The sequence below is a fragment of the Ctenocephalides felis genome, unplaced genomic scaffold (genome assembly GCF_003426905.1).
Source record: "Ctenocephalides felis isolate EL2017-DRISC unplaced genomic scaffold, ASM342690v1 CF-g0.4_SCAFFOLD_01170, whole genome shotgun sequence".
In the NCBI taxonomy this organism is placed as follows: Eukaryota; Metazoa; Arthropoda; class Insecta; order Siphonaptera; family Pulicidae; genus Ctenocephalides; species Ctenocephalides felis.
In genome coordinates this window covers 10717764-10735780 of record NW_020537324.1, presented here as the reverse complement: position 1 = coordinate 10735780, position 18017 = coordinate 10717764, and positions in this window count along the sequence as shown.

Sequence of the window (18017 nt, the reverse complement as noted above, 5' to 3'; positions counted from 1 at the left end):
AATTTTCGTCGACGATTTCGCGAACATGGATCAACCAATTTGAAAAATTCAGAAAACATTTGTCATGTATTGAAGGTAAGAAGACGTGCTGATTAGTTTTTGGCAAAGGCAGGATAAGCCGTTTCGAATATACGGGGCAAAAAGTGCCACCCTGATTACATTTTTAGGAAGGCAGGTCTAGCGGTTTTGGAAATCCAGTAAAAGAGCACAACAAAAGCCATTTGGCATATGCACATCAAATTATCAGATATTTTATAAAGATTTTAATTAATAGTGAGTTGTTAGACTGCAACGCGCCGTTTACGCACTTCGATATTTCGTCTCTAAGCAGCTAACGCAACGTGATTGCTTTGAAAAAAAGTTCGAAATTTTCAACAAAATATTTCAAATTAAAAAAAGTCAATTTCTTTCACTTTTCAAATTTTTTAAAAGCTTTTCAAAAATTTAAATTACGGCACGAAAAGTTTCAGCAATTTGCCTTTAGGCACGATGCCATGTACCACTAGTCAACTTGCAACTGGCAAAAAAGAGGGGCCTCGCAAACGAATTTCGCCGACGCTCACGAATGATCTAGCGCCGCCACTGAATAAGATATATTGTTTATTTTAAGTTAGATTCAACATTTTTTTATATAAATTCTATAACAGCTTATACGTCCGTAGGGTAAAAAGGACAAACTGAACATTGGCAAATGTGTAAACAATATAAATGGTAAATAAAAAGTAAATTAAGTTAAAAAAGCTATTTCACAAGAGATAATTTAGATGAATAGTTTTTCTCTGCTGATGAATATTTTTGACAAATACTAAATCAAGGTTATATACAGATTTATGTTTGAAAAATGTTTCAATGAAAATGATATTTTGCAATATTATTATTTTTTTGTATTTTCATTAGAAATCACAGCACTAATTTTGTATAGGTGTGTGATTTATAGAAATAATTTCTTTTTAAAACTTACACGTGGGCAATGGGTACAAAGGACCAACTGAACCTGTACCCAGGCAAAGATGTAAATAATATAATTAAGTTAAAAAAGCAAATTTGCAAGAGATGAATTAAATAAATAGTTAAATCAACTCTGTTGATGAAGATTTCCAACGAAATACTAGATCAAGGTTATATACAGTGTTATCTCTGTAAAATATGTGTGCATAAAATTTACATTACAAATTTATATTCATCTTACAATCTTCAAAAATATCCCAAATGACATTGCATTAAATACGAAATCATCCCGAGCAAAAACCATCTTCTGACGTCAGCGATAATAATATTCGCGCAGGCCTTATCGAACTTCGTTAACTTTGCGAAGCGTTTATCGTTGATTATTCTCATATATTTGATTCGATTCGATCGCTTTCGGGGGGTGACCGACTAAGCGCGAAAAAGGGTAGTGTGGGACTGCGAATGGGGGGTGCTCCAGTACTTTTGGTTAGTGACTCCGTTGTTGTACGTTAGGGGTGATTCAGTCTGTGATTTTCGTGCCCGTTGAAGCGCGAAGGGATGATAGCGTCGCGGTAAAACTGATACCGCATCGACTCTCGCCCGTACATTCGATGAAAGAACGAAAAATCGCAGGAAATTTTATTAACGAGACTTTTTGTCAACGTTAATTACTTCTCTTGGGAATGAAAGGAAGAAATTGTATGTGTTAATCAATTTTGTTATATCGGTACGACTTAAGGATATTAAGTAAAAAGTGATGTCTAGGATTAAATATAAAGGAAAATTGGCACACAGCAAACTAATCTTATTAAATAGAGTGGTATTTAAAATGAAATTTGTAGATTTTTGCTGACCCTTTTGCTGATATAGAGATAACCTTGATCTGGTGTTCAGTCAGCAATACTCATTGGCAGAGTTCAAATATCTATTTATTTAATATAAACCTTGTAGAATTGCTTTTCAGCCTAATTTACTTTTTTATTTACTATCTTTATTATTTACACCTTTGCTTGGGTAAAAGATTAGTTCTTCAAACAGATGCAAGCCTTTAAAGAAATTATATAAAATAAAATAATTAAATAATGTATACCTAATAGTTATACTAAGATCCTTGTAGAATAAACAACAGTGCATATATCCAAAAAAGCTAACAACGAGAAAAAATACGTTTTTTGTGGATTTTCAAGCATTGTCTCCCGATAGAGACGTCTTAAGAACCATGACAGATTATATTTCTTTTACCTACTTTGCGAAATTGTTGTTAAAAATACTTGACTTGCTTGTATTTTAGATATTGCTGGTGGACCTTTTAACCCAGTGACCTTCTATCTGCGCCTACTTTATATCTTACTAGTAATTTAAAATTATTTTTAATAAAATAGTTAAAAATGCCAATAGTTATTGATTTGTAAAATACAAATCTTCTGATTCTATGTCCTACCTGATCAATCGGATGATATGTAACGAACATACGAAAATCTCGACCCTTGGGAAATCACTAAGAAACCTGAGATCTCGATGTACGAGTTGTCACCACTAACGTTTAGCCATCAAGGAATGATTTATGAAGCGCCATTACCAAACTTTTATAGAAAATCAATCAATCGTGATGAGATAACCAGAAAGTGTTGCAGAATTGAGTCAGAATTGGAAAATTGATTTGCATGGATTGGACTTGGAAATATTTTATGCTAATACACAATATTGTTCGAAATAGTTAGCAATGTCATAATGCATTATAATCACCACATTTACAAACCTTTATAATGTTGTGCGCATATGCAGTACTATTTTTAATAATTCAGACCCATTAAAGCAAAACTGAATATTGTCAAATGTAAAGTGAAATCTAAAACAAAATAAGATGTATTAATATATTCGCCATGAGATAAAATCTTCTCTTGCGACTACTTCCAATATTAGAATGGTCCACAAAATAACATAAATAGGTCATACGAACTAATTAAATCGGGAAGTACGCAAAGATCGACTTATGGACAGAAGATAGGAACACAAAAACAATTTTACGTCTATTAATTTTGTGGAATTTTCTATTAATCTAATATATATCTATCTTGCAAAATGCGGTCCTGAGTTTTATGAAGAGTCTAATAAAGGATATTTTCACGAAATTCAATACCTTTGCCGCATTCAGTGTGTCGCATAATGATGCACCGCACAATGGTCCGAACGACCCGGATCCAAAGTCCCCTGGGCCATCGTTGGTCTGGATGCTGTCTGTAGAGTGACGGATCAAAATACGCAAAAGTTAGCTGACAAGCTGGTATAAAATTATTCTATTTATATGTTCTTTAGTATTTATATACTCTTTAGTATTTGCAACAGTTTTTGGAACAGCTAGAGATATCATACTTTAATATCTATGCTTCAACCTTCATCAATTTGTGATGCTATATTACTGGTCTATGTTCGTATGAGTTTGTAGTAACAAATTGTCAAAAAGCTATGTATTTGCTTTGCGATCAGATGATTTACATATAAAGCCCAACTTCAAGTATGTATTTTTGCAGAAACATCAGAAAGTTGCACATACGTGCATTACTTTACGTATCAATCAATAAGGCACCAGAAAGTTGCATTTATGGTAAAGTCGTTATTTCGCGTTTGTGCGTTGTTGGTTAGGTGTTGTATGTAAAATGTCGTATGTTACTATCAATTCATACGAAGATAATTGTCCCCTAAATGTCACAGAGAGGTAATATTAGTAATTTCAATAATCACTTTTCAATGAACGCGGAGTGATGTGGCAACACTATTTAGCCAAACAGCAATTTAAGTTAAAATTATACGAAAAAATAGTAAATTAGTAGATCTATTAGTATGGGCAAATATTAAAATAAATTTACTACCAGCTCTCCTTTCTTTTCGATAGGATGTATGAATGCGGATCCGCCGACTTATTGAAAGGAATGCAACGGGGAATGTTGCCCGTAATTAGGCGACTGGTTGAGCCCCCCAACACACATAATACATAATACGTCGAGTATTCATACTGTAATAGATATTTATGAAAGAGATGGCACCCAGGTGGTTTTATATCGAAATTGCAACGGGCGTGTGCCGAACAGGTACAGAAGAAATTTATTGTGCTGGTGCATTCAACCGATGATGATGGGGATAATGAATTAATTTCTATATAATACATAATCACAAAAAAAATATTATCTAATAAAAATAATAAACGTTGCACACAAACGTTTTTTTATTTTATTATGACATATACTTGCTGTTGCAACAAAAGTTGGCCATGAGTGCGGAGTTGATTTGGCAGTAGAAAAACAAAATGAGTTACGTGTTAAAACATTTTTGAGTTTGTAAAAACGACCAGAGATTTTGATACATTTTTATTTTTCCCTAATAAGTTTATTTTTGATAATTAATTTTGCTGCTCTACTAATCATCAAGTAAACTCTACTCTAATAGATATTTCTCAACAATTTAGTTTTAATCGGATAATGATCAACATTTTTTTTAATTTCAACAAACTATAATTATAGAAAAATATTTATTTAATATATCTATTTTTAATTCATATATTTATATTTTGATTTAATGTATATAAAGCTCAAGATTGATTTCTAGTCATGTAAGGCAGTCTCAGTCAGTATATTATTTCAATAAAATTAGCATAGATCAAATCACTTCGAGTCAATCTCTTAGCTAGATTCGACGAATCAATATTACTACCAACTCAAATAAAAAGAACATTTGCATTGTAATGAAATTTTATGGATTTGCTTACTATTGCAGAGAGGGAGCAGATTTTTGTAAATAAAATAATATTATGACATTAGTTTGAAGAATATTTATCAGTTCTGACTTACATAAATAAAAAAAAGTTAATTATTTAATAAATCGTTTTAAAGTTGTTCTGGTACTTTTGTATGCTAATATGTATAAATACAGACATACTATTAAATATCGAGCTGTTTTCTCAGAAATTTTCATGTCTATAAAAGCAATAGCAGGTGCAAGTATCAAAGTTTCTAATGAGTGACATTCATCTCGAGTAATTATAAATCCATCACGATGAAAGATCTCATTATTATCCGAACGCATCTCAACATTATCACATTACGGCTGATCACTCTTCATTAATTCTGATAGAAGCCATAAAAGCACACGTACACGAATGAAATGGTATTAAATAATTTAATTATTCTAACTTTAAAATTAGTTTATGAGGATTGAAGTTTAGTTAGGTTCATCTGTAATAATTAAAGTTGATTCGAAACTATCTCACGTTGGTTGGAAAGTATGAGCATTCAAGTACAACTTAGAGCTTTGGTGAAATTATTATTATTTTTTGGATATTGTGGTTAATTTTTAATAATTTTGTTCATTTGAACATTGAGATTGTAAGCGTGAATAACATTTCTAGATCCGCAGTAAAAAATAATAACACAAATGCCTCAAGTTTTAATGAATTAACCCTTTTTGTTAAACTATGATTTAGATATATATATATATATATATACTCATTTAAAAAAAATGTTGCAAAAAGTGTTAGCAAGTTTCGTAAAATACTTGATAATTTTATTATTGAAAAAAATTATTAAAAAAATGACACGACAACGGCTAACGCATTTCGCTCACGTTCAGTGAAGATGATTATTACTTGCACTTAATCATGTCATTTTTAAGATTTTTATTATTATTATTTTCTTTTTCCTTCAATATAATTTCAGATTCAATTACTTTCATTCACAATAAACACCGAAAAATTACACAATGTTTCGCCCATAGCAATAATTTTGCAAATAATATATCAGACTTGTATATCTCCCTGCAACCCTCTTTTGCGTAGAACTTTATTGCATTTTTGTAGCTTCCCGCTAATAAACATATTAATTCGGTTCCACTTCATACGCCAACTCCGCACCCTCTCAAACAATAAAGTAGAAGAGAGGGAAGTTTTTGGATTATATGTAATTAATCATAGTAATTTTGAAGAGAAGAGATGATCAAATTAGAAACTTTGTTATGGGATACTACGCCGCTATGTAATGGTTGCGACAAATACAATTAGTCATCTTGCTGCGAAAAAAAATAGAAGCAAGTAATAGTCAAATTGCTGAATTTTAAGTTAAAACTATATAATCACTACCAAATGAAATCGAATTAAAAAAAACAACACCAGTGTTACATTTTAAATAATCTAAGAGGTTACATCTCCAACAGCTCATAGGACTCTCAAATTTAGATTGCTGCTCAAAACCCCGATACAAATTGAACTTTTTTATATTTTTTATTTTTTTCACATATGTGTTACATAATATATCTTTCCTCGCAAATAATCGGCCAAGTCATTCGTACGAGTTGCGAATTGTTAATATATCGCATATGAACTGTAGAAGATCAGTATTGGCGTTTGATCCGCTCGAAGGGGAGGAATCTGATATTAAATACGAATCATTGAGCCATCGCTGGAGGCACAGAACGCTCATGTCAATATTTATCTCGAGTCAACAAAGTCTTGAGATTGACTCGACCCAGAGAGAAAACAGACGGATTTGGTGGCAGATCATATTCGAGGAAATAATTTTTGCAGAGCAGTAAAGGAAAATCAATAGTGGGTTTGGTGCAGATTTTATGTTGGTTGGCAAATCTGAATAGAAGCATTTCTTAGTACTCTGTAGGTATATATGAGAAACAAAAAATGTGAATGCCCACATATTTAGATTTTAATTTGAGCCAACATGATCAGGTAATTTCGAAACTTCACCTACGGAAAGCTAACAATGGAAGCATGAACTAATTATAATGATTATAATTTATGTAAGTAAGTTCTGAAGGCTCGAAAGATTCTATTTTTGGAGTTGGGCAACTGTCGTACCACAAAGCCCTTTCCCCAGTTTGCTGCTGACTACGATAATGACATCAAAATCGGCTTAGCAAGACTACTGAGTCAGCGGTGTGCGGTTTGGCAACCACCGCCCTACCAACTGGTGGTGTATAGACCCATCTATTTTGCCTGCGTTTGTAATAAAGTCAGAGTTATGAACTTTAATTACGAAAAAATGACAGACTGTATCGTGTTTTGAAAAGACTCATACACTGGTCAAAGCCGTGATTATTATTTTTGATGAATTGTACATCTCTATGTGTGGAGTAAACTCAGCAGTCCAATTTAAAAAAACTGCTCTTGTTGTCATGTTGTCCATTGCTCTGATCAATAGTCAAAATATGCTTAATTTTATATTCCATAGGTTAAAACAAATGAAAAAGAAAGCTTGGAAATGACTCGGAGACTTAGAGATATTTGAATGATTTGAGCTTGAACTGATGAATGTATGAATGTATAAAAATCGTTAATATAAATATTATTTATAATATATTGATACATGATTTTAGGACGACTGGTATATAAGTTTTTTATTACATTAATTTAGCCTGTCAAATAAAAACAAAGATAAAATATGTACAGAAAATTATTCCTATCATCGATCCCTAGATAACTTCACCAAGTGAACAATAACTTTAATCACATTAATTTTGCACTACATCTTTCATTACAGTAATCCATGTCTGCAAGTTTTTTGCTGCACAATGTAAAAACTTTTGAAAAGTTTCATATCTATATATCTTTTCATAACGTCCCGTCGTGTTTACAGTTCGGTGCATTTAATCGTCTGATCCTCGTACAAGAAGAATTATGCTCGTAATATGAATATCATCCCACAAAATCGAACATCTACTTATCCGAAAGCGAAGGAAGGATCTTTGTTATAAAGTTTATTCGTGTTTTTGCAGGATATTTGAAGAGTAAGGGATTAACTGAGCTCGATATTAAGAGAATGCTGTTTTAAACTGAAGAGTGTCTCACTTAAATTAATAATATTTAATAGGAAAATTAAACTAGTGATGTATGGCAGTATGTTTTAAGAGAAATGCTGGAACTTTCTGTATAGTAATTAAACGATCCCGAAATAAATCTAATCCATAAGCAACAAAAATGTATCAATAAATAATAACAATCGATCTTGATATTTTAAAATGATTATTTTAAATAATGTATATTTTATCGTCATCGTATTTTGTAAATCTGGTGTAACTGTTTATATTTGGGTGACTACTATGTTAATGTATAAAAAACACCTTCAACTCAAGCAATATGCTTGTGAATCACTCTAATCGGTTGCGAACCTGACTTTTACAAAAACTGACCAGCATGTCTCCACATCAATACAAATCGAATGTTTTTTGAGTAATTCAAATCGATTGATCCATGCTCAGACATTGTGGACAAAAAATGTACCAAACATAGACATATACACACACACCCACATACATAAATGCATTTTTTCTAAGTTGTGCCAAAATGTTCAGAAACCTGTGAAACGTAATGATACGCAAACATTTTCATTTTTGCTTTTTTTGCGATTACTGTAACTTACCCTAAGGAAATCAAATATAATCTACATTTCAAGTATCAATGTAGTATCAACAAATACTAAATTAATAATATGATTGTCATAATATGAGTATGAAAAGATCATAACACAAAAGCTGCACAAATACACAATTAGAGTAGGTATTATAGAAATTCGTAACGAACAAAAGAAAAAATACCATAAAAACATTTATTATTGTGCGAGTTCTTTTACTATTTTATTCCTCCTCTGGTGGAACATCCATCTATATAGATTGTATCAAGTCTGTCAGAAATTTCCAATGATGTTTTCCACTGGCGAATTGTAGTATGTTGTGCAATCGTCCCTATTACATCAGTAGAGAGAGGATTATACGTTTGAAGTGGTATTATACACAAATACAGACATAATAGTGACTACCTACAATGCTCAGGATTTGTTGTTAAATTCATTTCTATAATGATGCAAATGCGATTATGTTTGCAAAAGAGATCTCAAAAGCATTTACTATAATCCGCTAAATTAGAAAATGCTGCATGTTGATTTAATTAGCAGTCCTGCTATTATGCGTCAGTCTTATAATTGTAAGTCAGTAATTTAAAATATTATCTTTTGTGAATTGAATATGATAAATATTTTTATCATAAAAAACATGTTTTTACTAAAAGTCGGACTGTATAATTATCAAAGAAACCAAAAAATATGCTTAGGCAGAGTTCCACACCAGCGATCATTACTTATTCATTCAAAACATGTTTGGCAAAATTTAAAAATACTATCAATAAAAAAATTTAAATAATCATTTTTAAAATTATATATGGATATACAAGGAAAATTAAATGGAGTATTTAAAATTGCAACAAATCATTTATTACTTCATTAAATATTTTCTCACAATTCTGAATTAAATTTTAGTTAACAATTTTATTAAGCCCTTGATCTATAATTTAGCCCTTGATCTTGTTTAGTCTTGCCTAGGTTATAATTTGAATTTAGAAGATTGATATATATATATATATATATATATATATATATGTATATATATATGTGTGTGTATGCGTGTGTATGTGTATGTAATTTACGAAATTATTCAATGTCCACGATTCGAAGTCAGAAATGTGCCTTGATATTTGCAAACAGCAATACAAATTCATGAACGCGCCTTATACAATTTGTACGGCTGCCAAAGTTGTTCCGAGATAATAAACTAATAAATCAAATAGAAAAGACGAGGGATTATTTTCTACCCACATTTATGACGTTGTTCGCATCAGGAAGATATCGCAGAATCACATTTCTTATGGCTGAACGACGGGGTGGATAAAAAGCTCGCATCGATTAGTTTTTGTACTAATAACAGAAAAAAAATAGAATTTTTGAGTTTTGTCTGTAATAATTAGGTTAAAATTCATGATATTAGAATATTTCTATGAGATAATTTTGCATTTTGAAAATTATTGCAATTCGGTTTCATAAATGGTATTGTTATCGGTTTCCTCATACTTGTCCAGTTCATCGTTCTTAGTTGTTTTTGGAATAGCTATAACAATTACAAATAATATAGAGATTTACTAAGAGCAGCAACACTGTAAAGAGCTATTTTCACTTGAAAAGAAATATGAATCTTCGTATATCAAGAATAAAAACCATTGGTAGCTTTAAATAATGAATTTTTGCTTTATATTCACTAATGATATCTTCAATGATATACACTGCAAATGGGACATTGTGGTCGCCGTGAAACATTTTATTCCAAATGCACGAGGAACATCAGCAAACTTCCATCAGGATTCATAACACATGTATTATGTTAGTTAGTCAAGAAAATTGATTAGCACTCAATTGGACAATTTTGAAAATTATTTAAAATTTAATGATGCAATATGATGCAAAATGTCTAAATATGATTCAAGATGTGTGCCAATTTCTCGCTTCTTGTTTTTCGCAATATGTGTCAATTACTTAACAGTTTGAGATTCAATGTTCCATCGACAGACTTGAAGTCTGTTTTGAGGAATCTCCCATATTCGAATCTTGGGTGCTTTTGTTTCCCATACCTCTTTTGGGGATATCAATACGGTTGAGAGATGGGAGCGCTACTAGACGATGCTACGATGCTACGATGCTACGCGGCTACGCGGCGCCCGATTGTCCGCACTACACAATCGATGGGAGATTCTCCACTAGGAATTATATTATTATTAACTACAACTAAGGAAGGATAGAGTAAATTGATCACTTGGAATTTCATACAAAAAAGTTAAAATTATTTAATTAGGTTTCTAATTAAACCAAACAAATCATTTTTAATGAATCTCCAGGCTTATTGTTGGTTATATCTTCTGAAAGAGAAACCTCTACGAAATAGTGATAAATAGATGCTATATAACTATTCCTCCACTAAATCTAATGAAAATGAAAATATATCTATTAATTCATTCTTTATCTATTTTTAAGAAAATTGAAATGCTGGTTCGTAACTATTTTCATGAATAAGAACGTAAACGATGTAACCTATGATTGATACATGTAATATATATATTATCTCTGTCATATGATTTCTTATTATACTTCGACGTAAACTAAAATTATTGCAAATAAAAAATATAGTGTTTTCTGTGCCATAATTAATAATAAATTTACATGTGCCATATAACTATACAATCTACCCAATCATCTTCACTTCAATCTGTATAATATACAGATTATAATTCTTGTGTGTCACATCTAGCCCCATGAATCTGTTTCCTATTTTATGATAGTACAATTTTATATTACATGTTCAAAATAATGGACTTGCTATGACAATTTTATGCGGGATGATTTGCATTGCCAATCGAGATAAAAAAATAATATTGTTCAAAATCATATTTAAAAACGCCTGTTGCTACTTACGCCTGTCACAACAAGCCCCTAGCCGCTTTATTAGTTTCGACTTTAGTAATGGTAATGTTATTTCAACTAAAATAACAAATATTTGTTACCAAAATAAAAATATAATTGCATAGAAATGTCAAATCTGTCCCAGTTTTTTATAGTTTTAATTTTTAGCTTAAAATAAATTAATTTAATGAATAATATAATAAATTTATGCAGCGTGAAAAAAATTGACCTATTACAATATCTGTTCATACTATCAATTATACTGCATTTGCCTTATATCACTATTACAAAATGCGCTAATTTGACATAAATGACATTTTGTTTGTCCGAAAATGATATTTTTCTTTGTAATAAATATTTTGATAATTAATTTCGTAAATGCCGTTATTCCAGCCAGAGATTATTGTGCAATACCTTGCGGTCCAAAAACTGTAGGTTTACATACAATGTGTAAATATCCTGAAGGACCAGCAAAAAGTTGTGACGAATATAAAAAATATAAGTATAGTTCAGAAAACATTCAGGATCTTCTGATTGAACATAATGCTATTCGTCAAGACTTTAGAAGATTTAGTAATGGCGAAGGTAAAATATTTTATAAATGTCCATATTATCTGATGTTTTGTTTATATTATCTATTTTTTAGTTAAAGTTAAATTACCGCCTTTAAAATGGGATGAAGAACTATCAGCAATTGCTCAACGTTTAGCTGACCAATGCTTCGAATCAAGTTTACTAAGTGCACTTCAAGAATGCAGAAACTTGGGAAGTCCTGAACTTGAAAACTCAACAGTTTTGCAAAATTCAATAACAGTTTCCAGCAAAACTGTTTGGAAACAGTTGATATCCGTACAGCATATGATGAAAAACTTTCTTGAAGATGAAGGAGCCATTGCCAAAATATCTTGGGATAAAGCAAATTCTGTAGGATGTGCGGCAGCTTCTTACAAAAGCCACAGAGATGATAAAATATATATGCAGAATATTGTTTGTAACTACGCTCAAAAAATTGGTAGGATATTATTATTTAGAAAATAATTATTTATATAAATATAATTTTTTAATATTGAACTTTCCTTCCTAAGATTCGCCAGCGCAAAATGTGACCATAAAACCAGCAATTGAAACTGACGCAGAACTAATTCCTAAAAAAAGAACTTTCACAAGTACAACTGAGGAATCATATTCCGATGATGAAGTATTTACAGAACTCGTCGTCAACATCTACAATCGATATGATGGAAGTCTAGAAAATAGTGATTTAATGCACAAAGGCAACTATTTGATTCGAAAAATCCTGAAACATAACAGAATGCTAGGATATTCACGAGTTTCACGAGTTCGTCCTATTTACGGAGAATGGATGTCTGGTTCGTGCCAATGTCCTGAAAAGGAGATGGAACACGATGTCAATGCCGAACAAATGCTGTATGATAAAATTTACAAAGCCAGAGAGACAGGAGAAGATTTCTTCTACATGGACGGAGATTTGTGCATTTGCGCAATTGAAACTAATAACGGACTCAAATTTAGTTTGACTATGGTGTTGAAGTTGTTTTGGATGTGGTTGTTATACATAATTTTGAAATAATAAAATATCGGATTATAAATCATTTGAGCAAAACGATTTGCTCATTTATATAAATTTTATTATGTCATCCCAATTATAATAAAAAAAACGAAATTTAGTCGTTTTAGTTCAATCCAAAATAAAATGTTGATGTGATTACATTTTAGGATTCCGCAATGGCGTGCATGGAAATGTTAACAACCGTTGGTATAAAGAATAATACCACTTTAATCATAATATTTCATAACATGTAACCACTATAAATGTATGTGTAGAACCATTTAGTACTGTCAACAATCCATTACTGTGATGCTGGTCAAACAAAGTGCTCCCGAGAGAGTTGATACTCCCGACTGGGGAACAACATCCTCGAATAATATGCATACAAGCGCCCGTTCAAATCATCTAATACAAATTTGAATTGCGTTCTAAATGTAATCACTTGTGTAGAATTTAAAACACAGCTTGTTTACAATATTTGGAATTGAAATGCTGTTATATGAAAGAGGAAACTAATTGAACTTGACTACATGAGAATAGTTATTTTAAATATGAATTTACTTTTGAGATAGAATGGATACAAAGAAAATATTATAGATTGTCTACACATTTTGTAGCTTTTCTAAAAATGATATAAGTCTTATAAAAATACTGCAATTTGTCCACAATTGTTACAAATAGTCTGAAAATGATAATTAAAATATATGGAGCACCTTATGTTTTTCTAAGCTGACTTCTTCTTTTTCCCAATTTGTTTTACAACAGCTGTATCTTTCATTCTATTTGTAATATACCTTCACAAAAATCAATTTATTTGTAATTTGTTTTTATATTTTTTATAAAGGGTATGGGAAGTGATTAAGCTGCGACGACCAGAGAATAGTTATTTAAAATAATAATATAGTAATAGAAACGAAAAAAAATATCATAAATTGTCTATAAGTTTTTTAGCTTGCCTGAACATAATGTAAATCGCAAAAAAATACTGGAATTTCTCAGAAATTGTTACAAATAATCCAAAAATGATAATTTAAATAGGTGCAGCACTTTGTGTTTCTCTAAGATGACTTCTTGTTTTTCCAAAAGCACTTTGTGTTTCTCTAAGCCGACTTCCAAATTTGTTATACAAAATTGCTAAAAAGTTAGCTGATTCAAGAAATATTTGGTCTTTGAGATATTGAATTTATACTAAAATAAATTTAGTTTCAATTTAGTATGAAAATATAACAAAGTCAGAAAATAGTTATGTGATATCACGGTCACATGATCATAGCTCATATATCACATGAATTTAAAAAGCAGATGATAATATATTTTAATTTTAATTTATTATTTAAAACAACATCAGTACACTGTACATTGATATTCAGAAATTTCTCAATACAAAATACATTGCGGTAGGTTGAAAAATATAGAAAATTGGGGTACAAGTCACGTTCTGGTCATAAATTCATTACTCACAAAATTCGAGATCTTATTAAATTATGCTATCGACCTTTGACTTTCTTCTTGTTTACATTTTATATTTTTATATAAATATATATTTTTACCGACGATCATAACTACGTGTTCTATGTGATGTGTTTGCTATCGTACATCCAAATTTAGTATTTTTCTCGAGATGGCAACCCAGTCTACCAATCTCCTTCCTAATATATAGACTATAAATGCATATCTTATATAGTTTCCTTTTTTGTGTTACATCAAAGACCCGATTGGCAATTTTCACTTGATATGATATTTAAAATATATAACACAAAGTGGAAAATTTATATAATACAGCTTGATATCAAGCTGAACGAGGTTGAAACCGGACGCTGTTCTAGTTTGAGCTACTTCATATTCTTAGCAATTACACAACAATGGGCTTTATTACTTGAAATATTAGTGAGAAAAAATTAAAAGTTATAATTAGGGTATTTTCAAAATTTGTTTATCGATTTTTTATCAAAAGTCTATCATTGAAATTGTCCACCTTAATCTCATCTTTCAATTCAGTTTAAGCACGTAGTAGTAAATATACTGATAATACTCTATTGGTATTATATACAATGAATCCATTGAATCTCATGTCCTGAAGACTAGTTACATAAAGGGTCTTTAATTAATCCTCCAAAGATTGAATAAAACGAAACTCTGTGCGTATCCTATTTCACAAAGGCAGGCTGCAGATATTTGTGATACTGGTGAAAATTATTCACAGGAATAAAATACAGCTTGAATGAAGGTAGTTAACAACTACTAGTATTAAACCATGAAGTAATAAATCATTATAAAAATATACAAACATTGTGGCAAACTTAGGACAAAACACTATCTAAACCAACGAAAATTAAGTCAGGATACTAATTTGTGGACGCCAGAAAGTTTATATACATTTTAGTATAATAAGTGTAATATATTTTTACCATAGTTCCATGATAATAGTTTCAGTACATTTTCTACTATATAATTTTTGCTTTCGTGACACAATGTGATGTCACTTATAATTATTCTAACATGGCACGTGTCATCAATATCAGGCAGAACGTCGGCCGACCAGGAAATGTAACTTGCGAACGATCAATGAGAAATGATGAATATCCGTTTAGAAAGAGCTACATCATATTTATAGTCACTTTTATTTTAATGCATACACAGCACATTGCTTCAGAAACGTAATCCGAGTTATACAATATGAACATCTTTGAAAGTAGAATGACTTTGTTCAGAAGATAAGTCTGTAACGCGGTGGTACGAATACGTTTTAAGACTATTAGTAATTGGTTCCAAAATATTTCTTAAAAACAATATAAATATTTGCTAATAAAGAAAATAGATAATAACATTTACCAAAACACAATTTAAAATATAAAATGATTTAGTAGCTGGATGTGGTCTGCTTGAAATACAACATGGAACAGATCGTACATAGTAACACAAAAAACCTAATCAAAGATAAGTTACGCACGAAATTTTGAATAGACATATACATTTTGTCCAAAATTAGTTGATGTATCAACATTTATTAACATAAAGCTGGCCTAAATAAATGTAGAAGTAACCATAGAAAATCACTAAAATTTTAAAAATTACATATCAGATGGTATCTTTACAATTGACACAGTTGTTGATGGAAATACTAAATCAAATACTTGTAATTTGTTTATATATTTTTTTAATTAAAATAATCGTTTCCCAAAGAAGATTAACAACAGTTAATAATATCCTGGTATCTATGTTATGATAAATTTATGTTGTAGCAAATAGTTTTATTATTGGTGACCCCGACAACTTCAAACTAATAATTATCGAACCGGTTTTTTGTGTACGCTGCTAAATATTTAAAACAATATATAAAAAAACTTGAGTTGAGATAAAACTGATAATGCGAATAATCGATCTTGAAAGGCAAAAACATTAAATTCTTTCTAAGCTGCATATCAACCCTTCTATACACAATTTAATTACCCTTAAAAGCTCAATTGAGTTGCTGGTATAAGCTTCTGGATTATCAAGACATTTTGTATAGTCTAAAACAATTTATTAGGATTTTGTAATGCAAAAAATAGAAAAAGAAAGTATTAATCAGATAGGTTGAATATAGAATGAATAATGGTTAATTATTTATCTACATATATGAAAAATTTATAATGGGACAAAGTATCTTCGATTTACTTAGACGTATATAGCAGGATAGAAAACTTGAAAAGTTTTAATACATTATATTACTGATACAAATCAGTATTATTTGAATTGTTTAAATAACATTAAATTAAATAAATTGATATTGTTTAAATATTTTTATAATTCATTAAAGTATATGAGTAAGAAAATCAGATGTATCTTCACAGTTGACAAGGTTGTTAGTGAAAATAATAAATCAAATACTTTTAATTCCTTTTAAATTAAAATAATTGTTACTTAAATGAAGTTGTTGTTAATAAAATCATGATGTCTTTGGTATGACAATTTTATAAATTTGCAAATTGTTATATTATTGGTGACCCCATCAAATTTAAACTAACAAACGGTTCTTTTGGGTCGTACCTTTTTGTACGTACTCAGTATATTGAATTGATCATATAAATTAATCATTTAATCTAATAAAGTTAATGAGAAAAAAAGTGTTTAGAAGAATTATTTCAAATCCTCACAAAACATAGGCTGAATTTATTTTTTCACTATTACGAAATGCTACTCCGTATTGTAATTCAAAGCAATTTGTATAAATTTAAACAAACACCTGGTATTAAATATGCAGTTTGCACCTGCCTTTTTGATCACAATTTTTTAACAAAATACGTTTATATTTTAAATTTATTTTTATCATAGTTATTCCATTTAGTCCAATGCTCCACTAACATTTTCATCACTACATTCGAACTGTGAAGGTGTATTTTAGCCCCATCAAACCGAACGGGGGCGACGTCAGCCCTTTTGTCACGATCGCTAATGGTCTGATTATGAGATTGACGGGGTTTCTAATGGACGTCCCCTTCAGCTTTGTTTAAAATTGCTGTGGTGTGAGTTCGCCCCTGGATGATATGGGACTCTGAATACAATGTATATGAATATTAAGTCATTTGCTGTGTTCGTGTTTTGGGTATTCATTCGGTAAATGTTGACATGGAAAACGTTAAGTAACGTTTAGGATGGTAATATCTGTTTTAAATAATTTTAAATATAGGTTTATATGAAGGAAATTGAAGGAGTAATTGTGGATATGTTACATAAAAAATGTTTTGAGTATTTGTCAAATTTTAAATTTCCAAATTTCTATAATCTCTGTTATCAATTCCGTTGATCCATTCCCCAAATATCACTTAAATCCGAACTAGCAATTTTATAAGTTGTACAAGTGAACTTGTATTGTAGGTACGTGCCCGTGTAAGGCTTCACACAAATTGATCCCCAGACGAAATGGGGATGTATCTCCTTCAGGCATTTCGTGATTTTATTTGGTGAGATGTTTATGGACCGTGAACTACATACTTTGCACCGTTTGCGAGGGAGGGAAGTCGTATAACTAAGTTAACCTTTCATAAGTAACCGTTTGAAATTGATTTTTATAGAAAACAAACAACCAGTTAAAAAAGAGCGATTTTAATTAAAATAGTAGGTGATTCAGATACTATTTTTAAATCACAGTAATTTTAGATTAGACACACTATATATTATTAATGTTCTAGGAAACAAATATTTTTTTATTTAGGTTTTGGTTTATGTAGTTTGTGTTTGCA